The 26,868-nt window shown below is 39.1% G+C and overlaps 1 protein-coding gene and 1 long non-coding RNA gene across 3 annotated transcripts in view; both read left to right on the top strand.

The window, feature by feature from the left end:
• The window catches only part of FRMD5 (FERM domain containing 5), a 340,548-nt gene that overhangs the window by 174,812 nt on the left and 138,868 nt on the right, over positions 1–26,868 (top strand). The gene's annotated exons all lie outside the window — the stretch shown is intronic.
• The window catches only part of LOC125963652 (uncharacterized), a 63,809-nt gene that overhangs the window by 35,158 nt on the left and 1,783 nt on the right, over positions 1–26,868 (top strand). The window contains exon 2 of the long non-coding RNA XR_007475901.1: positions 19,187–19,288. This is a non-coding gene — a long non-coding RNA (uncharacterized LOC125963652). The remainder of the gene's footprint in view (positions 1–19,186; positions 19,289–26,868) is intronic.

The following is a 26,868-nucleotide window of genomic DNA, read 5'->3' on the forward strand; positions in this document are numbered from 1 at the left end:
TTGTTATTTGTTGACTTTTTGATGATGGCCATTCTGACAGGTATGAGGTGATTCCTCATTGTAGTTTTGATTTGCATTTCTCTAATAATTAGTGATGTTGAGGTTCTTTTCATGTGCCTGTTAGCCATCTGTATGTCTTTTTAGGAAAAATATTTATTCAGGTCTTCTCCCCAGTTTTTAATTGGGCTGTTTGGTTTTTTTTTTTTCTTTTTTTTAAATTGGAGTATAGTTGAGTTACAATGTTGTGTTAGTTTCAGGTGTACAGCAAAATGATTCAGTTGTACATATACATATATTCATTCTTTTTTAGGTTCTCTTCTCATATAGATTATCACAGAATATTGAGTAGAATTCCCTCTGCTATACAGTAGGTCCTTGTTGGTTATCTATCTTATATATAGTAGTATGTGAATGTCCACACGCTACTGATTTATCAGTAAGCTGCTGATTTATCCTTCCCCCTCAAATTTCCCCTTTGGTAGCCATAAGTTTGTTTCCAATATCTGTTAAGTCTGTTTCTGTTTTGTGACTAAGTTCATTTGTATTATTCTTTTAAAAACTAGGTTCCACAGATGAGTGATACCATATAATATTTGTCTTTCTCTGTCTGACTTACTTCACTTAGTATGATAATCTGTAGGTGCATCGATGTTGCTGCAATGGCATTATTTCATTCTTTTTTATGGCTGAGTAATATTCCAGTGTATATGTACCACATCTTCTTTGTCCATTCCTCTGTTAATGGACATTTATGTTGCTTCCATGTCTTGGCTGTTGTAAATAGTGCTCCAGTGAACATTGGGATGCATGTATCTTTTCAGATTATGGTTTTCTCCAGATATATGCCCAGGAGTGTGATTGCTGGATCATATGGTAGTTCTCTTTTTAGTTTATTAAGGAACCTCCATACTGTTCTCCACAGTGGTTATACCAATTTACATTCCCACCAACAGTGTAGGAGGGCTCCCTTATCTCCACACCCTCTCCAGCATTTATTGTTTGTAGAGTTTTTGGTGATGGCATTCTGACTTCTGTGAAATGATATCTCATTGTACTTTTAGTTTGCATTTCTCTGATAATTAGTGATGTTGAGCGTCTTTTCATGTGATTTTTGGCCATCTGTATGTCTTCCTTAGAGAAATGTCTATTTAGATCTTCTGCCTATTTTTTGATTGGGTTGTTTGTTTTTTGACATAGAGCTGCATGAGTTGTTTGTATATTTTGGAGATTAATCCCATGTCGGTCGCATTGTTTGCACATATTATCTCCCGTTCTGAGGGTTGTCTTTTTTTTTTTTTTTTTTTTAACATCTTTATTGGGGTATAATTGCTTTACAATGGTGTGTTAGTTTCTGCTTTATAACAAAGTGAATCAGTCATACATAAACATATGTTCCCATATGTCTTCCCTGTTGCGTCTCCCTCCCTCCCACCCTCCCCATCCCACCCCTCCAGGCTGTCACAAAGCACCGAGCCAATATCCCCGTGCCATGCGGCTGCTTGAGGGTTGTCTTTTTGATTATGGTTTCCTGTGCTGTGCAGAAGCTTTTAAGTTTAATTACGTGCCATTTGTTTATTTTTTACTTTATTTTCATTATTCTAGAAGGTGGATCAAAAAGATATTGCTGCAATTTATGTCAAAGTGTGTTCTGCCTTTGTTTTTTTCTAAGAGTTTTATTATTATTTTAAAAAATGTTAACATCTTTATTGGAGTACTGTTGCTTTACAATATTGTGTTAGTTTCTGCTCTGTAACAAAGTGAATCAGCTGTAGGTATACATATATCCCCATATCCCCTCTCTCTGGGCCTCCCTCCCACCCTCCCTATCCCACCCCTCTAGGTGGTCACAAAACAGCGAGCTGGTCTCCCTGTGCTATGCAGCTGCTTCCCACTAGCTATCTATTTTACATTTGGTAGTGTATATATGTCAATGTTACTCTCTCACTTTGTCCCAGCTTACCCTTCCCCCTCCCTGTTTCCTCAAGTCCATTCTCTACGTCTGCATCTTTATTCTTGTCCTACCCCTAGGTTCATGAGAACCTTTTATTTCAGGTTCTGTATATATGTGTCAGCATAACGGTATTTGTTTTTCTCTCCCTGACTTACTTCACTCTGTATGACAGACTCTAGGTCCATCCACCTCGTTACAAATAACTCAATCTCATTTCTTTTTATGGCTGAGTAATATTCCATTGTATATATGTGCCACACCTTCTTTATCCATTCATCTGTCAATGGACATTTAGGTTGCTTCCATGTCCTGGATATTGTAAATAGAGCTGCAATGAACATTGTGGTACATGTCTCTTTTCGAATTATAGTTTCCTCAGGGTATATGCCCAGTAGTGGGATTGCTGGGTCATATGGTAGTTCTAGTTTTAGTTTTTTAAGGAACCTCCATACTGTTCTCCATAGTGGCAGTACCAATTTACATTCCCACCAACAGTGCAAGAGGGTTCCCTTTTCTCCACACCCTCTCCAGCATTTATTGTTTCTAGATTTTTTTGATGAAGGCCATTCTGACCGGTGTGAAGTGATACCTCATTGTGGTTTTGATTTGCATTCCTCTAATGATTAGTGATGTTGAGCATCCTTTCATGTGTTTGTTTGTTTGTCTGTATATCTTCTTTGGAGAAATGTGTGTTTAGGTCTTCTGCTCAGTTTTGGATTGGGTTGTTTGTTTTTTTGATATTGAGCTGCATGAGCTGTTTTGCATATTTTGGAGATTAATCCTTTGTCAGTTGCTTCATTTGAAAATATTTTCTCCCATTCGGAGGCTTGTCTATGGTTTCCTCTTGTTTATGGTTTCCTTTGCTGTGCAAAAGCTTTTAAGTTTCATTAGGCCCCATTTGTTTATTTTTGTTTTTATTTCCATTTCTCTAGGAGGTGGGTCAGACAGGATCTTGCTGTGATTTATGTCATAGAGTGTTCTGCCTTTGTTTTCCTCTAAGAGTTTTATAATGTCTGGCCTTACATTTAGGTTTTTAATCCATTTTGAGTTTATTTTTGTGTATGGTGTTAGGAATTGTTCTGATTTCATTCTTTTACATGTAGCTGTCCAGTTTCCCCAGCACCATGTATTGAAGACACTGTCTTTTCTCCATTGTATATTCTTGCCTCCTTTATCAAAGATAAGGTGACCATATGTGCATGGCTTTATCTCTGGGCTTTCTATCCCTTTCCATTGATTTATATTTCTGTTTTTGTGCCAGTACCAAACTGTCTTGATTACTGTAGCTTTGTAGTATAGTCTGAAGTCAGAGAGCCTGATTCCTCAAGCTCCATTTTTCTTTCTCAAGATTGCTTTGGCTATTCAGGATCTTTTGTGTTTCCATACAAATTGCAAAAATTTTTGTTCTAGTTCTGTGAAAAATACCATTGCTAGTTTGATAGGTATTGCATTGAATCTGTAGTTTGCTTTGGGTAGTATAGTCATTTTCACAATGTTGATTCTTCAGTCCAAGAACATGGTATGTCTCTCCATCTGTTTAATCCATCTTTTTCTCCATCACCTTTAATTTCTTTCATCCGTGTCTTAAAGTTTTCTGCATACAGGTCTTTTGTCTCCTTAGGTAGGTTTATTCCTAGATATTTTATTCTTTTTGTTGTAATGGTAAATGGGAATGTTTCCTTAATTTCCCTTTCAGATTTTTCATCATTAGTGTATAGGAATGCAAGAGATTTCTGTGCATTAATTTTGTATCCTGCTACTTTACCAAATTCATTGATTAGCTCTAGTAGTTTTCTGGTAGCATCTTTAGGATTCTCTATGTATAGTATCATGTCATCAGCAGACAGTGACAGTTTTACTTCTTTTCTAATTTGGATTCCTTTTATTTATTTTTCTTCTCTGATTGCCATGGCTAACACTTCCAAAAGCATGTTGAATAATAGTGGTGAGACTGGGCAACCTTGTCTTGTTCCTGATCTTAGTGGTTTCAGTTTTTCACCATTGAGAACAATGTTGGCTATTGGTTTGTCATATATGGCCTTTACTATGTTGAGGTATGTTCCCTCTATGCCTACTTTCTGGAGAGTTTTTATTATAAATGGGTGTTGAATTTTGTCCTGAGCTTTTTCTGCATCTATTGAGATTATAATATGGTTTTTGTCCTTCATTCTGTTAATATGGTGTATCACATGGATTGATTTGCGTATGTTGAAGAATCCTTGCATTCCTGGGATAAACCCTACTTGATCGTGGTGTATGATCCTTTTAATGTGCTGTTGGATCCTGTTTGCTGGTATTTTGTTCAGGATTTTTACATCTATGTTCACTAGTGATATTGGCCTGTGGTTTTCTTTCTTCATGGCATCTTTTTCTGGTTTTGCTATCAGGGTGATTGTGGCTTCATAGAATGAGTTTGGGAGTGTTCCTCCCTCTGCTATATTTTGGAAGAGTTTGAGAAGGGTAGGTGTTAGCTCTTCTGTAAATGTTTGATAGAATTCACCTGTGAAGACATCTGGTCCTGGGCTTTTGTTTTTTGGAATATTTTTAATCACAGTTTCAATGTCAGTGCTTATGATAGATCTGTTCATATCTTCTGTTTCTTCCTGGTTCAGTCTTGGAAGATTGTGCTTTTCTAAGACTTTGTCCATTTCTTCCAGGTTGTCCATTTAATTGGCATATAGCTGCTTGTAGTAATCTGTCATGATCCTTTGTATTTCTGCAGTGTCAGTTGTTAGTTCTCCTTTTTCATTTCTCATTCTGTTGATTTGAGTCTTCTGCCTTTTTTTCTTGATAAGTCTGGCTAATGGTTTATCAATTTTGTTTATCTTCTCAAAGAACCAGCTTTTAGTTTTATTGATCTTTGCTATTGTTCCCTTCATTTCTTTCTTTTTTTTTTTTTTTTTCGCTATGCGGGCCTCTCACTGCTGTGGCCTCTCCCGTTGCAGAACACAGGCTCCAGACGCGCAGGCTCAGCAGCCCTGGCTCATGGGCCCAGCCGCTCCACGGCATGTGGGGTTCTCCCAGACCAGGGCACGGACCCGTGTCCCCTGCATTGGCAGGCGGACTCTCAACCACTGCGCTACCAGGGAAGCCCATCCCTTCATTTCTTTTTCATTTATTTCTGATCTGATCTTTATGATTTCTTTCCTTCTGCTAACTTTGGGGTATTTTCATTCTTCTTTCTTTGATTGCTTTACATGTAAAGTTAGATTGTTTATTTGAGATGTTTCTTGTATTTTGGGATAGGATTGTATTGCTATAAACTTCCCTCTTAGAACTGCTTTTGCTGCATCTCATAGGTTTTGCGTCATTGTGTTGTGTTGTCATTTGTTTCTAGGTATTTTTGATTTCCTCTTTGATTTCTTCAGTGATCTCATGGTTATTTAGCCTGCATGTGTTTGTATTTTTTATGGTTTTTTTCCCTGTAATTGATATGTAGTCTCATAGCGTTGTGGTTGGAAAAGATACTCAATATGATTTCAGTTTTCTTAAATTTACTGAGGATAGATTTGTGGCCCAAGATATGATCTATCCTGGAGAATGTTCCATGAGCACTTGAGAAGAAAGTGTAATCTGATGTTCTTGGATGGAATGTCCTATAAATATCAGTTAAGTCCATCTTGTTTAATGTATCATTTAAAGCTTGTTTTTCCTTATTTATTTTCATTTTGTATGATCTGTCCATTGCTAAAAGTGGGGTGTTAAAGTCCTCTTCTATTATTGTGTTACTGTTGATTTCCCCTTTATGGCTGTTAGCATTTGCCGTATGTTTTGAGGTGCTCCTATGTTGGGTGCATAAATATTTACAATTGTTATATCTTCTTCTTTGATTGATCCCTTGATCGTTATTTAGTGTCCTTCTTTGTCTGTTGTGGTAGTCGTAATTTTAAAGTCTGTTTTGTCTGAAATGAGAATTGCTGTTCCAGCTTTCTTTTGATTTCCATTTGCATGGAATATCTTTTTCCACCCCCCCACTTTCAGTCTGTATGTGTCCCTAGGTCTAAAGTGGGTCTCTTCTAGACAGTATATGTACAGGTCTTGTTTTTGTATCCATTCAGCTACTCTGTGTCTTTTGGTTGGAGCATTTGATCCATTTATATTTAAGGTAATTATTGATATGTATGTTCCTATTATCATTTTCTTAATTTTTGTGGGGGTGTTTTTGGGGTCTTTTCTTTCTCTTGTGTTTCCTGCCTAGAGAAATTCCTTTAGCATTTGTGGTAAAGCTGGTTTGGTGGTGCTGAATTCTCTTAGCTTTTGCTTGTCTGTAAAAGTTTTAATTTCTCCATTGAATCTGAATGAGATCCTTGCTGGGTAGAGTAATCTTGGTTGTAGCTTTTTCCTTTTCATCACTTTAAATATGTCCTGCCACTCCCTTGTGGCTGGCAGAGTTTCTGCTGAAGGATCAGCTGTTAACCTTATGGGGATTCCCTTGTGTGTTTTTTGTTGCTTTTCCCTTGCTGCTTTTAATATTTTTTCTTTGTATTTAATTTTTGATAGTTTGATTAATATGTGTCTTGGAGTGTTTCTCCTTGGAATTGTCCTGGATGGAACTCTCTGTGCTTCCTGGACTTGACTAACTATTTCCTTTCCCATGTTATATAGACTAACTATTTCCTTTCCCATGTTAGCAGAGTTTTCAATTATATTTTCTTCCAGTATTTTCTCAGTCCCTTTCTTTTTCTCTTCTTCTTCTGGGACCCCTATAATTTGAATGTTGGTGCGTTTAGTGTTGTCCCAGCGGTCTCTGAGACTGTCCTCAGTTCTTTTCATTCTTTTTTCTTTATTCTGCTCTGCAGTGTTTATTTCCCCTATTTTATCTTCAATGTCACTTATCCATTCTTCTTCCTCAGTTATTCTGCTATTGATTTCTTATAGAGAATTTTGAATTTCATATATTGTGTTGTTCGTCATTGTTTGTTTGCTCTTTAGTTCTTCTAGGTCCTTGTTAAGTGTTTCCTTTTTTTTTTTTCCACTCTATCTCCCAGATTTTGGATCATCTTTACTATCATTTTTCTGAATTCTTTTTCAGGTAGACTGCCTATTTCTTCTTCGTTTGGTCTGGTGGGTTTTTACCTTGCTCCTTCATCTGGTGCATATTTCTCTGTCTTCTCATTTTGTTTAAGTTACTGCATTTGCTGGCTCCTTTTCACAGTCTCTGGTTCATAGTTCCTGTTGTTTTTGGTGTCTGTCACCAGTGGGTGAGGTTGGTTCACTGGCTTGTGTAGGCTTCCTTGTGCCTGTGTTCTGGTGGGTGGGGCTGGATCTTGTCTTTCTGTTGGGCAAGACCACATCCAGTGATGTATTTTGGGGTTTCTATGAACTTAGTATGACTTTAGGCAGCCTCTCTGCTAATGGGTGGCGTTGTGTTCCTGTCTTGCTAGTTGTTTGGCATGGGGTGTCCAGCACTGGAGCTTGCTGGCCATTGGGTGGAGCTGCTTTAACCCCCTCCTGTCTGGGTGGGGAGCAGATGCCTGAGAGCAGCCTACATGCAGAGGCAGGGTCAGAACCAAAGCTGAACCCCAAGAGCTGTGCGAACAAAGAAGAGAAAGGTAAATTTCTCTGTGCAGCCTCAAGAGAAGTGGATTAAATCCCCACAATCAACTTGATGAACCCTGCATCTGTGGAATACCTGAATAGACGATGAATGTTCCCAAAATTGAGGCAGTGGACTTTGGGAGCAACTGTAGACTTGGGGTTTGCTTTCTGCATCTGATTTGTTTCTGGTTTTTATGTTTATCTTAGTTTAGTTTTTAGTGCTTTTTATCATTGGTGGATTTGTTTATTGGTTTGGTTTCTTGTTTTTTATAGTATTTTTTAATTTTTATTTTATTATTATTTTTTACTTTAAAAAATTTTTTTCCCTTTTTTCTCTTTTTGTGAATGTGTATGTGTTTGTTTCTTTGTGTGATTTTGTCTGTGTAGTTTTGCTTTTACCATTCGGTTTGGGGTTCTATATGTTCTTGTTTGTTTTTTTTTTTTCCTTTGTTTTTTCTTTCTTTTCTTCCAAGCCATGTGGCTGGCAGGGTCTTGGTGCTCCAGCCAGGTGTCAGGCCTGAGCCTCTGAGGTGGAAGAGCCGAGTCCAGGACCTTGGATCACCAGAGACCATCCGGCCCCACGTAATATCAGTCAGCGAGAGCTATCCCAGAGATCTCCATATCAACACTAAGACCCAGTTTCTAAGAGTTTTATAGTGTCCAACCTTACATTTAGTTCTTTGATCCCTTGAGTTTATTTTTGTGTATCGTGTTGGAAAATGTTCTAATTTCATTCTTTTCCATGTAGCTGTCCAGTTTTCCCAGCATCACTTATGGAAGAGACTGTCTTTTCTCCCTTGTATATTCTTTCCTCCTTTGTCGTACATTAATTGACCATAGGTGCGTGGGTTTCTTTCTGGGGTTTCTATCCTCTTGCAGTGATCTGGGTTGTTTGTTTTTTTGATATTGAGTTGTGTGAGCTGTTTGTATGTTTTCGATACTAGTCACTTGTCAGTTCCATCATTTGCAAATATTTTCTCCCATTCTGTAGATCGTCTTTTTGTTCTGTTGATGGTTTCCTTGGATGTTCTACAAAATTTTGCTTTTAAGTTTAATCAGGACCCATTTAGAAGGGTGCTTCTTCCATCTCCCCACTGCAACATTCCTGCATATCTACAGATCTAACAGCTATTGGACCTACAGACTCCTCCTACCCTAGTCTCCCATCTTCATTCTCTCCAGAACTTGCTGCATCTTTTTTTTTTTTTTTACCAAATTCAGCATCTTTATAGAGTTTAAGCTTTGGGGCATTTTTTTCTGATCCCCATACAGCTGTTCTATAACAAACAGATATACCTCGGAACTTTCTGATACCAATCTGATAATTACTTGCTTATACGGAAAACAGTATGCTGCTGTAGAAATAGTGCTAGAACGCTAGAGGATCTAGAGTCAGGGCTGGCTCTTCCATTTCATGTATGACCCTGAGCCAGTCTCTCTTTTCCCTCCCTACTAGAAGGAAGGCAAGCTCATTGGTGTGCTGGAGCCAGCCTGTCCTGGCTCACAAAATCTGTTAAATTTTCAGTAACATTGTCAGCTGTTGCTTTTCAAAAATTATTCAAGCATCAGAATATTCCTTATTTTATTTCCTGCTGTCTCTTTTGTAACTGTGTCAATATATATATATAATATAAAGTTTTTCATTTTAATCATTTTTAAGTATGAATTTCAGTGACATTAAAACAATTCTGTGAGTTGCCTTTTGTGAGCTAGTAAAAAACATGGAAATTATTAGAAATTAAATTATAAAGTTATATTTTAAAAATATAGGTGGAAGGGAGATGCAAGTGGGAGGAGATATGGGATATATGTATATGTATAGCTGATTCACTTTGTTGTAAAGCAGAAACTGAAACACCATTGTAAAGCAATTATACTCCAATAAAGGTGGTTAAAAAAAAGAAGAAAAATATAAATGCTCAAAACTTACCATTTTATGATTATCTATGCTCTTCAGTGTATTTACATCTATTACATCTGAATTGTGGAAATACTATACATTGGTGTACTACTGTACTTTTTTTCCCAACTCTGAGTTCACTGACTTCATATTGATAGCATAAAATTGGTCATGGTAGGAGTATTTATAGCACTGAAATCATCAAACCTACAAATCAGCGTTTGGTTTATTGTTTTGTTGATGATCTAAATTTAAGAAAATGGTGGATAAAATGTTAATAATTTATTGTCTATGGCTATTACATAGCGAATAGCACAAAAAATTGAGAAAATATTCTTCTGATGTTTGAAAACTATTAATTTAGCAAAGAAGTCACTCAGACTATTGAGAAATGAGTGAAGTTCCAACATATGACTTTGTTATTTCAATTCTGTCTTATTAAAGTAAAGGAAATGTTAAATCATAAGTTCTTGGTGAACCTACACTCAAAGAGCTGGTTGTTAAATATTGATAAATATACCACGGATAAAGCTCCATAAGAGCAGGAACTTAGTCTTGTTCATCACTGTAAACAGGGAACCCAGAAAAGTACCTGGCTTGTTGAACAAATGAAGACACTTAACTTCTCAGTGTCTCAGTTGCTCATCTGTAAATTAAGGACAGTGTTCCTAAGCTGCTTCCTAGGACAGTCTTCCTTTGAGACTGGGGTGAGGGAAGAGCCAAGGTGATAGTAAAGATGAAAGTGCTTTATAAACAAGCAGCACTAAACAAATGTAAAGTAGTCTTATTAAAATATGATGTGATGTGATAACATATATTGAATATATATTTTCTTCATATGTTGGTTAGAGGACTCTTTAATGAAATAAGGATTTTTATATAAATCATTTGCTTCACCCAAAGAAAACATATATTCACTTTATTTCTTTAAATACTTGGCAGTCTTTTCTTTTGCCTGATTCAGTTCTAGGTGGTCTAGAAAATACCAGAGAACTATATTCCTTGCACTGAAAGAGTGTATGATCTGCTACTCTGCCAAGGACTCTAATTTTTTTTTTCTTAATGAGATGCCAAAGGTATTGTGAGCAGCCTTTCTGGTTATAAAAACTCTTCTTCTCTTGCCTTTAAAGTAGCATAGATTTTCTTCTCCAGGGCATCTTGGATGGTGATGTTTGATCATCATTAGTAAGCATTTAATAGATGATCACTGTGTGCACTCACTGTGCTAATAAGAATGTCAACATTATGATTTACAAACTTGGGTGAAATACAGCCTGTTGGAGAAGAAAAATAGGCAAGCAGAGAGGCATTAGAAATATATATCCACAGCAACTATTAGCCATCTCTCTGCCTCTTAACAGTCTGTCTTACTCTACCAAAAATTATTTCCCGGAATAAATTGTCTATGTCGGGAGGGCCATGGGGGACAAAGGGATAGTGCTGGCTTGAGATTTATAAGACAAAAGGCTCTTTCGAACTAAATGAGAAAAAAGAATGGAAAAGGAGAGGATTAGGGCTGTGGAAGCTAGGGCCCTCTCTTCCCACCCTATATACTTTGTCTCACCCCGTAAAATTGGACTAGAATTCTTAGGGGTGCAGTCACTGGCTGGTGCCAGTGGACTTGGTATTAAACAAGTACATAGTTTGAGAAGTTAGTGACAGGACATTTTTAATGATTATGGCCCAAAGTGGTATTCTTTCTTTTCAAGGCTCCATATGCATAGACCCCAATCAGATTTTCCTGCTAAGGCTTAATCACCCACCTGCCTAACCTTAATCAAATTGTTCCTCATCACTTTATAAAGAAGGCCATTAAGAGTAGCTCCACACTTTATTAAAGGAGTTGGCCCTCCCCCTTTTAAAAACCTAAATCCCACTGAGACATGGAACAGAGTTGTGTTTACAGCTTAACCGTTCCTTTGAGACAGAAATGATATTTTATATTTATGTATTACATTTATATTAACTTTGGTGAAAAGTGCCTTTTGAAGTTTATTTCCATTAAGCCTCAAAGTCTAATCCCTGGATCTAAACCACATTAAATACTTTGATGGCAGCCTGTGCTTTGAACAAGTATTTCAAATAGATAACATTAACCTAAATAATCCTGCTGCCTAATATATTCTCAGATAAAATATTGATTTAAATGCTAATATAGATGTACAAGATTCCATTTGCTTACTGCTCTTTCCTTATACACAAAAATGTATGAACATTTAGCCTTTTCTAGACAGTGAGACTTGTTCTGCAGCCTGCAGCAGGGTTTGAGAGCCATGTTTAAGTTCCCAAAGGCTTCATGCTATTAGATCAGTGACTTGCTAAAATCAGCGCTTGATTGATTTACAGTATACCCTGTGACCCATACTGATTAATATACAAAATAAGCAGTCAAATACAATCATGATAATAGAGTTAGATCTGAAAGGCCTTAACAGTTTACAAAGTACTTACAGATACATGATCTCATTTGATCCCCTCAGAAATGCTGTGAAGTCGATACAGCAGGTATTATCATCATCCCTTTTTATCGAAGGCCACCCTGTTTCTAAATAATGGAGCTACACTTGAACCCAAGTCATCACGCTCCAGGACCTGTGCAGTTTCCACAATACCATGCTATGTCTATCACCTGTTTCAGGATATAGTGAAGAAATACATTATTTGCATATAAAAATATTAACTATGTTATAAAGACTGTGATGGTTTCTTGGAAAACACTTCAGTGGCATAGCAAATTCCTGTTACATGGCTTGGTACTTGTTGGTCTCAGTGTTCTAAGCAGTTTTAGTCATTTTTAGTGTTTTCCCCTTTCTGATCAGATCTGCCACGTTTTGTCATCACTCTGGGTTTGCAGATGTTGTTTGATGAGATTGCTCTGCAGAGGATGAGAGAATGGTGAGGACACCTAGCATAGCTGATAAGCAGCTTGGTTTTGAGGCAAAAGAGAGCAATGCTTCTTTGGGTCCTGTGAACTGGTAGGAAACCAAGGGGTTAGTCTTTTCTATTAGAAACTCTGTAAACGGAATTTCACCACATCTCGTCACTCCCTAGACCCGAATACTGTATTCTAAACCTTACTCTGTGCTCTAGCAAGATAATAAGGGTAATGCACATATAAATCAACCTTTCATTTACTTAAAAGGATAATCCTGCAGTAAAGGAGGAAATGACAGCTACTCTGATCTTCGAATACTGGGCAAAGGGAAACCATTCCTAAGCACTCAGTCCTTCAATATGACGTAACCTTTTTCATTTAACAAACGGTTTCCCCTAGTAATTCTTTGTGCTGGCAAACCATGAAAGGAAGCATGTGGACTTGGCAGTCCAACCCTGAAGTTTGTGTCTAAAAAATTACTGCAATTTATGTACCAAGGGTCCAAATGACGTTTGTCACTTGGCTGGGCATAGACATTTCTGAAATTAAAAAGGATGACCTTATTTCACTTAGTGAAATGAGATGAACTCTTTAATGGAACCCATTTTGAATAGTTGTTCATAGGGCAGCACTGTCAAAAAAAAAAAAAAAGAGCTGAATTTATATTCTTCCGTATCATCAGAAGAAAATACACTCCTAAAATAAGTCTAAGATTTGCTTGGTTCTCATTGAGAACCTCAGAGTACCATTTTACAATTCCTATTCCTAGATGGTGATTTGGCACAATTTTTTTCCTTTGAGGTAAAAACAGTGGTCCCAGTACAACTGAAGATAGTACTATGCTTTTTATTGATATTTAGTAAACAATACCCACCTTTTTTTCTTCTTGCTCCTTAATCCTTAGGAAGGCCTATAGTTACCGAGGTTGAATATGGTTTTTTTTGTTTTGTTTTGTTTTGTTTTGCGGTACACGGGCCTCTCACTGTTGTGGCCTCCCCCGTTGCGGAACACAGGCTCCGGACGCGCAGGCTCAGCGGCCATGGCTCACGGGCCCAGCCGCTCCGCGGCACGTGGGATCCTCCCGGACTGAGGCACGAACCCGCGTCCCCTGCATTCCCAGGCGGACCCTCAACCACTGCGCCACCAGGGAAACCCGAATATGTTTTTAATATTCATTTAATATCACATGTATAACATGTAATTAGCAACTTATTAGGAGCCTAATGTGTTTGTTTAGTTAACACTTAAACACCCCTTGTACATCACAGGCACTGTGAATTTATTTAATCCTCCTACAACTCTTGAGGTAAGGACCCTTATCCCCATTTTACTGGGATACAGAGAGGTTAAGTACCTCATCTGACATCACAAAGCTAATAAGTTGGGAGCTGCGGTTTGAACCCAGGAATTCTGGCTCCAGGGGCCTTGCACTTGACCACTATGCTATAGTGCTTTGGCCTTAGATGGGCTGCCACAGGAAGACTCCTTTCCTCAGTGTTAGCCCTGCCTGAGACAAGTGCAGACTCTTTGCTACCTTGACCCCTACCCACTCCAGTCTCTGTCCTCACCTGCTCCAGTCATGCTAATGTTGAACATGTACTGACAAAATAGGTTGGACCAACCCTAATGATAGTCTCTGCTGAATGTGTCCCAAACTTTCCCATCACTCTCCTCTCATCATCCCCTTCCTTTCACCCCTCTTTCTTTATAGGACTTCCTATAAAGTGAGAAGTGAGAAAATGTCAAGGATAGCTGGTACTTAATTTGAGTTTTCTTTCAGAGCTGAGGGAGAAATTCCCGTTTGGCAACCAAAGTTAGAGGATGAACCATAGGAGAGGTCATTCCTGGTGACTAAGCTGGGACTCAGAAGACATTTTCCAAAAGAAACATTTTTATATATGGTAGGTCGTTTTTATGAGTTATTTACTTTCAGGACAGCATAGACCTATACTTCATTTATCTGTTGATTCATTAGATCATTTGTTCAGCAAGTTTTTAAAGAGCACCATGTGCAGGACTTCCCTGGTGGCGCAATGGTTAAGAATCCGCCTGCCAACGCAGGGGACACGGGTTCAAGCCCTGGTCTGGGAAGATCCCACATGCCGTGGGGCAACTAAGCCCGTGCGCCACAACTACTGAGCCCGCACACCTAGAGCCCGTGCTCCACAAGAGAAGCCACCGCAATGAGAAGCCCACGCACCACAACAAAGAGTAGCCCCCGCTCGCCACAACTAGAGAAAGCCCACCTGCAGCAACGAAGACCCAACGCAGCCAAAAATAAATAAATAAATTAAAACTAAATAAATACAGAGCACCATGTGCCAGGTCTTACACGAGGCGCTAGGGATCCAGATTGCCACCATTGGATTAAGTCCATGGCTTGGCTGGTCCGTAGAACCTAACGCATTATTTATAGCATTGAATCTATGAGAAAAGAAGCACTGATGAACTCTGGGAAGGTACCTCTTTCATAATGTAGGTATTGTCAGTAATGACAATCTTAACTTCAGATATTTGAGAAAAATTTAAAACTTGGAAATGCAAACTGCAAAATTGACTTTTAGAAATCAATGTGTGCTTTCATTTGAGAATGAACTTTTTAAAAATACGATACCTTTCCAGTAACCAGTTAAACCTGGATTAATTTATATACCCAGCAAGTGGACATCCTATTAATTGAGATCAGTGAATGACACTAGTGGCAAATACTGTGATTCTTTCCCCCAATGCTTCTCAACATCATATCTTTTCAGTGCAGATGTTTTAGAAGTTGGTCACTGAATTTGGAAGAGCTATATCTGAGTTATGTTTTTCTTTCATCTATAAATAGAATGGTTAGGCGTATTTAATTTGGTAGGGAAACTTTATCATTTAATGCCATTTTCTGTTACAGACTTGAAATGGCTAAATACACTTAAGTTCTAAGATGGTTTGTCACTAAATGTAATTAGAGTGTGTAGCTTTGCAAAACCTAAAGGTGTCAAAAGAATGATGCTGTCTGCAATCTTTAGGGAGATTTAGAGTCTCTGCAATACCCAGGAAGACTTTGGAAGTATGCACACACATAACCATTCATTCACTGGTGCACATATGCGTACTTGTGGCACTGATATCTGCCTGTCCCACTTCTGCCCCAGCTCCCCTGATGCTCCGTTATCTAAAGGCTCAAGATCCAGATTTATTGGTTCATTAGGAGCAAATCCTGTCTGGAATGAGTCTTTTGCTTCCAATCCTGGCTGGTATTCAAAAAAGTATTTAGTCCTCTGGACCCTTGCATGAGCATCAGACTTCAGTCTGCCTATCTGATTCTGCCATGTGAGGCCAGTCTCCCTACCAGGTCTTTCTGCCCACCTCCAGATAGACTTGCACGGACTTCCCAACAATAGCCACCAAACACCAAGAACTGTTGTACTAAAGTCTTGACAGGATCCATCCTGCCATAAACAGTTTCATAGGTAGTTACTCCTCATCACTTATCTTCCATGTTCGGGAAGCTGGTCATAAGTGACCCCAATACCTGCATAGGCATTTCTGCATTAACACATTCACCCATCCTCTGGACTACTTTCTGTCTCTCTGTCTCTCTCTCAATAGCCTATCAAAAGTATCTTCATCCCACCTCTGTTTTGAATCTCCAGTGATCTCCACCTTGTCCTCATTTCCTGTTTCACATATAGACATTACCACACCACCTAGCACCTGTAGGGTATTTTTCCTTTATTTTCTCATCTATGTCAGCCTTGACTCTTCTAATGAGATTGTAAACTCCTGTGAGTTCAGAAACGATTTCAAATGCTGCTTTTGTGTTCCTTATTGTCTCTATCAATAATAAATACTTGTGGGAGGGAGGGAGACGCAAGAGGGAGGAGATGTGGGAACATGTGTGTGTGTGTAGCTGATTCACTTTGTTGTAGGGCGGAAACTAGCACACCATTGTAGAGCAATTACACTCCAATAAAGATGTAAAAAAAAATAATAATAAATACTTATTTCGGTAAGTAACCTTGATAATGTCCAGTGACAGAATAAAGAGTGATACAGTTTTTGAGCCCTTATTATATATTAGGCACCATGTACATTATCCCAGTTAGTCCTCACATCAGCTCTATGAAGTAAGAACTATTATTATATCCTTTTTCAGTTGACACATTGACATTACACAGTTAGGAAGTGGTAGGGGTATAAGGATTTAAACCCAGACCTGTCTGACTCACAGCCCATGAAAATAAACAACTACATTTCTTTGTGTTCAGTATATCTTTGCCTGGGGAACAAAATCTAGATAAGCAATAACCTGCTAGGAGCCTGGGGTTTCCTAGAGGGACTTACTCATTCGTTTTGTCAATATTTGTCAGTGTCTATTGAATCCTTAATAGGAAGAGGCTTTAGAAACTTGCACATAGCAGTGAGGAGTGTGGACAGATGGTGAGTTCAGTGAGGAAAAAGAAGAAGCAAGCAGTAAAGATAGATGGACGTTCACAAATATGAATTGAACAATTCATACGTTCCCTCTTTTTTGTTTAATTTTATTGGAGTATTGTCGACTTACAATGTGTGTTAGTTTCAGGTGTACAGCAAAGTGATTCAGTTATACATATACATATATCATTCTTTTTCAGACTCTTTACCCATATAGGTTATTACAGAATATGGTGTAGAGTTCCCTGTGCTATACAGAAGGTCCACTCATACGTGGAATCTAGTTATAAAAATGATACAAATGAACTTATTTACAAAACAGAAACAGACTCACAGATTTCGAAAACAAATTTATGGTTACCAAAGGTGAAACCTGGGGGGGGGCATAAATTAGGAGCTTGGGATTAACATACACACACTACTATATGTAAACTAGATAACCGTTCCTCCCTCTTTAACCTTTGAGCTTGAAACCTGATTTGTGATCCCACCACAAGTCTAAGCCCTACCAGCATTTCCTTAAGTCTCATACTCTGATCTCTGTGTGGCACTTCCCACTGTGACCTCCCACTCCTTCCTGAGCCACTTGCCTCCTTTATTTTCTGTGACAGTCTGCTGAGTCTCAGATTATTTCTCTGATGCCTACTCTTTTCGTTTTGTTGTCTGGCCCTTTTTCTCATCCTATATGCATGCATTCCCTCAGGTTCTGTCCTTGACCCTCTTCTCTCCTCCTCCTAAACTCCCTCCCTTGTAGATCTCATGCATTTTCACGGTGTCAGCTCCCATTTGTATGCAGAACGCTCTCTCATCTGTAGTTTCAGCAATCCAGACCTCTCCCCAGGGCTTTAGCCCCACATGTCCCACAGCCTGTCAGGTAGCTTCACTAGCACTTCAGTGTGTCCAAAACCACACATCGTATGTTTCTCTCAAGCCTCCTGTTTCTCTCCTGGGGACCCTATTCTTGAATGACATCAGCATTCTCCAAGTCACCTTTGACTCATCCTTCTTGCTGATCCCCACAACAGTCAGTGGGCTGGACCTGTTGATTTTATGTCCTAAATATCCGTTGCCTCTGTCTCTTAATTTCCATTCCCACAAACTTCATTACTACCTGATTAATCTCTCCAGAGAATAGATCTGATCATCTTTAATTCTCTATTCAAAACTTCCAAGGATATAAAGTATTAAGAAGAAAGAAATGAAGAGAGGGAGACAGGGAGGAAAGAAAAGAGAAGAGGCCTCCTTAGCTGGCTACCCAAGGTCCCAACCTTCACTCCTTCCTTCCTTGATCCACCAAGCACAAGCAACAGACCCCGCTGCCAGTAGCAAATATTCTCACCACCTCTTCTAAAAACATGTATCTGTACCTCTCTTTCTCACTTGAATTACAGTTATTAGCATTTATGTTTATCTCTACCACTAGAGATCTTGGGCTCTCATCTTGTTCACTTAGTACCCCCCGTACCCAGCACTGTGCTTTAACGCCTAGTAGATACTCACAGATGTACTGAGAATGAAGTGTGACCATGACTACACCTGCCCCCAGTTACTGCTCTTTTGCTCAGCATAAAGGGTAAATGGAAGATTTCTCCATTGTATGCATGTTTGCTTTACCCCTTTTTTGCTTCTTCCCTTGCCTCTGTCATAAACATGGTTTGTGGGGTCTGATTTAGGGGAGAGGTTCTCGTGCAGCTTTTTCTATGAGGTTAGCCATCACTGTCACTGTGGCCTTAAAGAACCTGAGTCATGATTATTTCTGGGCAACTCACTGGGTTCTGTAGCCACTTTGGTCTATTGCTGAGTGTCAACTGGGGACAGAAGGCGGCTTGCTGCCCTCTGGAGTATTTCGGGTAATTCATAGCCAAGCCATCCGTAGCAGAAATTTCCCTCAGCAGGACAGATGCAGCCAATTCCAGAGATTGAATCTGTCCTCAACCACAGCCTGATCAATCTTAGTGGATAGTTCTCTTATAAATAGAAATGAATCCTTTTGGACAACATGGTGCATAAATTGTGTAATAAATATTTCAAAATCCCTTAGAAGTTCAGGGTATGCTATTAGAGGAGTAGCCTCTGTGCCCTGACTAATATATTCACATTCCAAAAAGATACCTCATAAATCCCTGTTTATTCCTGGACAGGGTTCTTGTTCTTTTTGTTGTTTTTTTTTTAAACGTCTTTACTGGACTATAACTGCTTTACAGTGGTATGTTAGTTTCTGCTTTATAACAAAGTGAATCAGCTATACATATACATATATCCCCATGTCTCCTCCCTTTTGCGTCTCACTCCCACCCTCCCTATCCCATCCCTCTAGGTGGTCACAGAGTACCGAGCTGATCTCCCTGTGCTATGCAGCTGCTTCCCACTAGCTATCTGTTTTACATTTGGTAGTATTTATAACTCCATGCCACTCTCACTACGTCCCAGCTTACCCTTCCCCCACCCGATATGCTCAAGTCCATTCTCGACCTCTGCGTCTTTATTCCTGCCCTGCCCCTAGGTTCATCAGAACCATTTTTTTTTAGATTCCATATATGTGCGTTAGCATACGGTATTTGTTTTTCTCTTTCTGACTTATTTCACTCTGTATGACAGACTCTAGGTCCATCCACCTCACTACAAATAACTCAATTTTGTTTCTTTATGGCTGAGTAATATTCCATTGTATATATGTGCCACATCTTCTTTATCCATTCATCTGTCCATTGACACTTAGGTTGCTTCCACGTCCTGGCTATTGTAAATAGAGCTGCAATGAACATTGTGGTACATGACTCTTTTTGAATTATGTTTTTCTCAGGGTATATGCCCAGTAGTGGGATTGCTGGTTTGTGTGGTAATTCTATTATTAGTTTTTTAAGGAACTTCCATACTGTTCTCCATAGTGGCTGTATCAGTTTACATTCCCACCAACAGTGCAAGAGGGTTCCCTTTTCTCCACACCCTCTCCAGCATTTATTGTTTCTAGATTTTTTGATGATGGCCATTCTGATTGGTGTGAAGTGATACCTCATTTTGGTTTTGATTTGCATTTCTCTAGTGATTATTGACATTGAGCATCCTTTCATGTGTTTGTTGGCAGTCTGTATATCTTCTTTGGAGAAATGTCTGTTTAGGGCTTCTGCCCATTTTTGGATTGGGTTGTTTCTGTTTTTCATATTGAGCTGCATGAGCTGCTTGTAAATTTTGGAGATTAATCCTTTGTCAGTTGCTTCATTTGTAAATATCTTCTCCCATTCTGAGGGTTGTCTTTATGTCTTGTTTATGATTTCCTTTGCTGTGCAAAAGCTTTTAAGTTTCATTGGTCCCATTTGTTTATTTTTGTTTTTATTTCCATTTCTCTAGGAGGTGGGTCAAAAAGGATCTTGCTGTGATTTATGTCATAGAGTGTTCTGCCTATGTTTTCCTCTAAGAGTTTGATAATGTCTGGCCTTACATTTAGGCCTTTAATCCATTTTAAGTTTATTTTTGTGTATGGTGTTAGGGAGTGTTCTAATTTCATTGTAGCTGTCCAGTTTTCCCAGCACCACATATTGAAGAGGCTGTCTTTTCTCCACTGTATATTCTTGCCTCCTTTATCAAAGAAAAGGTGACCTTGTGTGCGTGGGTTTATCTCTGGGCTTTCTTCTATCCTGTTCCATTGATATATATTTCTGTTTTTGTGCCAGTACCATATGGTCTTGATTACTGTAGCTTTGTAATATAGTCTGAAGTCAGGGAGCCTGATTCCTCCAGCTCCATTTTTCTTTCTCAAGATTGCTTTTGCTCTTCAGGGTCTTTTGTGTTTCCATACAAATTGTGAAATTTTTTGTTCTACTTCTGTGAAAAATGCCAGTGGTAGTTTGATAGGGATTGCATTGAATCTGTATATTGCTTTGGGTAGTAGACTCATTTTCACAATGTTGATTCTTCCAATCCAAGAACGTGGTATATCTCTCCATCTATTTGTATCATCTTTAATTTCTTTCATCAGTGTCTTATAATTTTCTGCATACAGGTCTTTTGTCTCCTTAGGTAGGTTTATTCCTACATATTTTATTCTTTTCGCTGCAGTGATAAATGGGAGTGTTTTCTTAATTTCACTTTCAGATTTTTCATCATTAGTGTATAGGAATGCAAGAGATTTCTGTGCATTAATTTTGTATCCTGCCACTTTACCACATTCATTGATTAGCTCCAGTAGTTTTCTGGTAGCATCTTTAGGATTCTGTATGTATAGTATCATGTCATCTGCAAACAGTGACAGCTTTACTTCTTCTTTTCCAATTTGTATTCCTTTTATTTCTTTTTCTTCTTTGATTGCTGTGGCTAAAACTTCCAAAAATATGTTGAATAATAGTGGTGAGAGTGGGTAGCCTTGTCTTGTTCCTGATCTTAGTGGAAATGTTTTCAGTTTTTCACCATTGAGAATGATGTTGGCTGTGGGTTTGTCATATATGGCCTTTATTATGTTGAGGAAGGTTCCCTCTATGCCTACTTTCTGGAGGGTTTTTATCATAAATGGGTGTTGAATTTTGTTGAAAGCCTTTTCTGCATCTATTGAGATGATCATATGGTTTTTATTCTTCCATTTGTTAATATGGTGTATCACATTGATTGATTTGCGTATATTGAAGAGTCCTTGCATTCCTGGGATAAACCCCACTTGATCATGGTGTATATTCCTCTTAATGTGCTGTTGGATTCTGTTTGCTAGTATTTTGTTGAGGATTTTTGCATCTATGTTCATCAGTGATATTGGCCTGTAGTTTTCTTTCTTTGTGACATCTTTGTCTGGTTTTGGTATCAGAGTGATGGTGGCCTCGTAGAATGAGTTTGGGAGTGTTCCTCTCTCTGCTATATTTTGGAAGAGTTTGAGAAGGATAGGTGTTAGCTCTTCTGTAAATGTTTGATAGAATTCGCCTGTGAAGCCATCTGGTCCTGGGCCTTTGTTTGTCGGAAGAATTTTAATCACAGTTTCAATTTCAGTGCTTGTGATTGGTCTGTTCCTTTTTTCTATTTCTTCCTGGTTCAGTCTTGGAAGGTTGTGCATTTCTAAGACTTTGTCCATGTCTTCCAAGATGTCCGTTTTATTGGCATATAGTTGCTTGTAGTAATCGCTCATGAGCCTTTGTGTTTCTGCAGTGTCATTTGTTACTTCTCCTTTTTCATTTCTAATTCTATTGATTTGAGTCTTCTCCCTTTTTTTCTTGATAAGTCTGGCTAATGGTTTATCAATTTTGTTTATCTTCTCAAAGAACCAGCTTTTAGTTTTATTGATCTTTGCTATCATTCCCTTTGTTTCTTTTTCATTTATTTCTGATATGATATTTATGATTTCTTTCCTTCCGCTAACTTTGGGTTTTGGTTAATTGTTTTAGGTGTTAGGTTAGGTTTTTTATTTGAGATATTCTTTGTTTCTTAAGGTAGGCTTGTGTAGCTATAAACTTCCCTCTTAAAACTGCTTTTGCTGCATCCCGTAGGTATTGGGTCGTTGTGTTTTCATAGTCATTTCTTTCTGGGTATTTTTTGATTTCCTCTTTGATTTCTTCAGCGATCTCTTGGTTATTAAGTAGTGTGTTGTTTAGCCTCCATGTGTTTGTATTTTTTACAGATTTATTCCTGTAATTGATACCTAGTCTTATAGCATTGTGGTCAGAAAAGATACTTGATACAATTTCAGTTTTCTTAAGTTTACCAAGGCTTGATTTGTGACCCAAGATATAATCTATCCTGGAGAATATTCCATGAGCACTTGAGAAGAAAGTGTAGTCTGTTGTTTTGGGGTGGGATGTCCTATAAATATCAGTAAAGTCCATTTTGTCTATTGTATTATTTAAAGCTTGTGTTTCCTTATTTATTTTCATTTTGGATGATCTGTCCATTGGTGAAAGTGGGGTGTTAACATCCCCTAATATGATTGTGTTACTGTTGATTTCCCCTTTTATAGCTGTTAGCATTTGCCTTATTTATTTAGGTGCTCCTATGTTGGGTGCATAAATATTTACAATTGTTATATCTTCTTCTTGGATTGATCCCTTGATCCTTATGTGTTGTCCTTCTTTGTCTCTTCTAATAGTCTTTGTTTTAAAGTCTATTTTGTCTGATATGAGAATTGCTACTCCAGCTTTCTTTTGATTTCCATTTGCATGGAATATCTGTTTCCATCCCCTCACTTTTAGTCTGTATGTGTCCCTAGGTCTGAAGTGGGTCTCTTGTAGACAGCATATATGCTTTCTTATCCATTCAGCCAGTCTATGTCTTTGGGTTGGAGCATTTAATCCATTTACATTTAAGGTAATTATCGATATATATGTTCCTATTATCATTTTCTTAATTGTTTTGGGATTGTTATTGTAGGTTTTTTCTTTCTCTTGAGTTTCCTGCCTAAACAAGTTCCTTTAGCATTTGTTGTAAAAGCTGGTTTGGTGGTGCTGAATTCTCTTAGCTTTTGCTTGTCTGTGAAGGTTTTAATTTCTCTGTTGAATCTGAATGAGATCCTTGCTGGATAGAGTAATCTTGGTTGTAGGTTTTTCCGTTTCATCACTTTAAATATGTCCTGCCACTCCCTTGTGGCTTGCAGAGTTTCTGCTGAAAGGTCAGCTGTTAACCTTATGGGGATTCCCTTGTATGTTATTTGTTGTTCTTCCCTTGCTGCTTTTAATATTTTTTCTTTGTATTTACTATTTGATAGTTTGATTAATATGTGTCTTGGCATGTTCCTCCTTGGATTTATCCTGTATGGGACTCTTTGTGTTTCCTGGACTTGATTAACTATTTCCTTTCCCACATTAGGGAAGTTTTCAACTATAATCTCTTCAAATATTTTCTTGGTCCTTTTCTTTTTCTCTTCTTTTTCTGGGACCCTATAATTCGAATGTTGGTGTGTTTAATGTTGTCCTAGAGGTCTGTAAGACTGTCCTCAATACTTCTCATTCTTTTTTCTTTATTCTGCTCTGCAGTGTTTATTCCACTATTTTATCTTCCAGGTCAGTTACCCGTTCTTCTGCCTCAGTTATTCTGCTATTGATTCCTTCTAGAGAATTTTTAATTTCATTTTTCGTGTTGTTCTTCATTGTTTGTTTGCTTTTTTAGGTCTTCTAGGTCCTTGTTAAACGTTTCTTGTATTTCCTCCATTCTATTTCCAAGATTTTGGGTTATCTGTACTGTCATTACTCTGAATGTTTTTTCAGGTAGACTGCCTATTTCCTCTTCATTTGTTAGGTCTGGTGGGTTTTTACCTTGCTCCTTCATCTGCTGTGTGTTTCTCTGTCTTCTCATTTTGCTTAGCTTACTGTGTTTGGGGTCTCCTTTTTGCAGGGTGCAGGTTCGTAGTTCCCTTTGTTTTTAGTGTGTGTCCCCAGTGGCTAAGGTTGGTTCAGTGGGTTGTGTAGGCTTCCTGGTGGAGGGGACTAGTGCCTGTGTTCTGGTGGATGAGGCTGGATCTTGTCTTTCTGGTGACCAGGACCGCGTCCGGTGGTGTGTTTTGGGGTGTCTTTGACCTTATTATGATATTAGGCGGCCTCTCTGCTAATGGGTGGAGTTGTGTTCCTGTCTTGCTAGTTGTTTGCCCTAAGGTGTCCAGCACTGCAGTTTGCTGGTCATTGAGTGGAGCTGGGTCTTAGCGTTGAGATGGAGATCTCTGGGAGAGCTTTCGCTATTTAATATTACTTGGAGACAGGAGGTCTCTGGTGGACCAATGTCCTGAACTCAGCTCTCCCACCTCAGAGGCACAGGCCTGACACCCACCGTAGTACCAAGACCCTGTCTGCTGTATCACTCCCAGAGATGAGCCAAAGGAAGTACTTAAAGAAAAGATCAGCAAATCTATTTTTCAAAAGATGTCCTTGCTATCAATTTGTCAAGGATGTCTGAATCCTGTCTTCAGAGAGCATAGTAGAGACATGCTCTCCAGTTGAGACTCCTGGGCATATATCTGCTAGTGTTGGAGGGTCTCCTGCAGAGGCGGGGAGTGTCTGTGGTTCACCACGGGGAAAAGCACACCGGCCGCAGAAGTTCTGGGAAATACTCCTTGGCATTGAGCCCTCCTGGAGTCCACCATTAGCCCCACCCCTAGACAGCGTTCTTATTTGAATTTCTGCCTTCTTTCCTACCCTGATGAATGACTTAGAAAGGAACATAAAGGTATTATCACCTTTTCCCATTAAACTGAGGACCTAGGGCAAGTTCTTGCACCCTGTACTCTGGGCCTCTCCTCTTAGTACCCAGCAGTACACAAAGCCCCATAGCCCCTAGGAACCCAGTGCCTCCAAAGAACACCATAACTTTAAAAAGCTAGAGAAAGACAACAGTCTCTCCCATCTTTAAGATTTCTTTTCCACTCCTATGAAGTTTCCCTCACTCAAATCTAGTGATAACTTCTTGGAGTGGTTCTCACTTTCTGAAACATTATCATTCAGATTGTCTTGATGTACTGCTGGGGTCCACCTCCTCAGAAACCTGGAGGAAGGGGAGAGAGTGTGAGCTGAGGCAGCAGTGATTCATTCATTTGTTCTTTACTCATTCATTTATTTTTGATGGTTCAACAAACATTTTTTATGTATTATTTTCTAGGCACTGAGATTTGATGATGGGAAAGACATGGTTCCTGCCCTCAGGAAACTGTTAATGGAGGTGTGCCACTAAATAGTGAAATGTAATGTTTCTTAATTTTTTTAAGTCAGAGTCTCCTTTGAGAATTTGAAGAAAGTATTAGCTTTTCCTTCCACCACTGAAAATAGATACACACAAACTTCTGTATACAAAAACCGTTGGTGAACCTGATATTAAAAATACCTGGCCTGGGGGCTTCCCTGGTGGCGCAGTGGTTGAGAGTCCGCCTGCCGATGCAGGGGACACGGGTTCGTGCCCTGGTCTGGGAAGATCCCAAATGCCGCGGAGCGGCTAGGCCCGTGAGTCATGGCCACTGAGCCTGCGCTCCGCAACGGGAGAGGCCACAACAGTGAGAGGCCCGCGTACCGCAAAAAAAAAAAAAAAAAACCTGGCCTGGTAGGTGCTGGGAAATGCAGTGTGTTAGGTTGTTAATCTCCATTTTGATCAGTAGAAGGAGAACTGGAAGGTTTTGTGTGTTTGTTTGTTTGTTTGTTTGTTTTTAAAGAGTGCAAGATACTCAAGGACAGGGTTTGCGTCATGCACATTTGCACTGTGCACGATGCCTGGCACATAGTAGGTGCCCTATGAATACTTGTTGACTAAGTCAATAAACACTATCACCTTAGGTAGTTTCTCTGGGGCAAAAGCTATGGGTTTTTAAAAAATATTTATTTATTTTATTTATTTGGTTGTGCCGGGTCTTAGTTGTGGCAGGTGGGCTCCTTAGTTGTGGCTTGCCAGCTCCTTAGTTGTGGCATGCGAACTCTTAGTTGCGGCATGCACGTGGGATCTAGTTCCCCAACCAGTAATTGAACCCGGACTCCCTGCATTAGGAGCGTGGAGCCTTATCCACTGTGCCATCAGGGAAGTCCCTGGAAGGTTTTTAAATAGTGCTCTTAAAATTGTCAAGTTTGTCAAATGTGTACATTAACTCCAAATGAAATTCTAGGCCCTCACAGTATTATAGAAATTAAAAGCAGAAGCCTTACGTGTAGATTCACACAGGTTCTATAAAAGTTATACAGTTTTCTCTGGAACTTTTTTTATTTTTATTTTTTGCAATACGCGGGCCTCTCACCGCTGTGGACTCTCCCGCTGCAGAGCACAGGCTCCGGACGCGCAGGCTTAGCGGCCATGGCTCACGGGCCCAGCCGCTCCGCGGCATGTGGGTTCCTCCTGGACCGGAGCACGAACCCATGTCCCCTGCATTGGCAGGCGGACTCTTAACCCCTGCGCCACCAGGGAAGCCCTTCTCTGGAACTTTTATTTGACATTTATTGAAGTCCCTTGGATCACTGGTATGGTTGTGTTACTTATTAAATATCTGTCAAGGACACCTTCCTCCTTGCGAGAATATTAGTCTGAAGTATGAATATGAGAGTCATTGGCCCAAACTGCTGTTATAGGTTAAAGATCAAATTATGGTTTATAGGAAATCTTTAATCAAATTACACAGCCAAAATAGGAGATGAAGTAATTCTTGAGGCTAGGTCTCAAAAATTGATTCATTCAACATCACCAAATATTTGTTGAGTGTCCACTGTATGCCAGGCACCATTCTGGACACCTGGAATATATCAGCAAACAAAA

The sequence above is a fragment of the Orcinus orca genome, chromosome 2 (assembly GCF_937001465.1).
Source record: "Orcinus orca chromosome 2, mOrcOrc1.1, whole genome shotgun sequence".
Lineage (NCBI taxonomy): Eukaryota > Metazoa > Chordata > Mammalia > Artiodactyla > Delphinidae > Orcinus > Orcinus orca.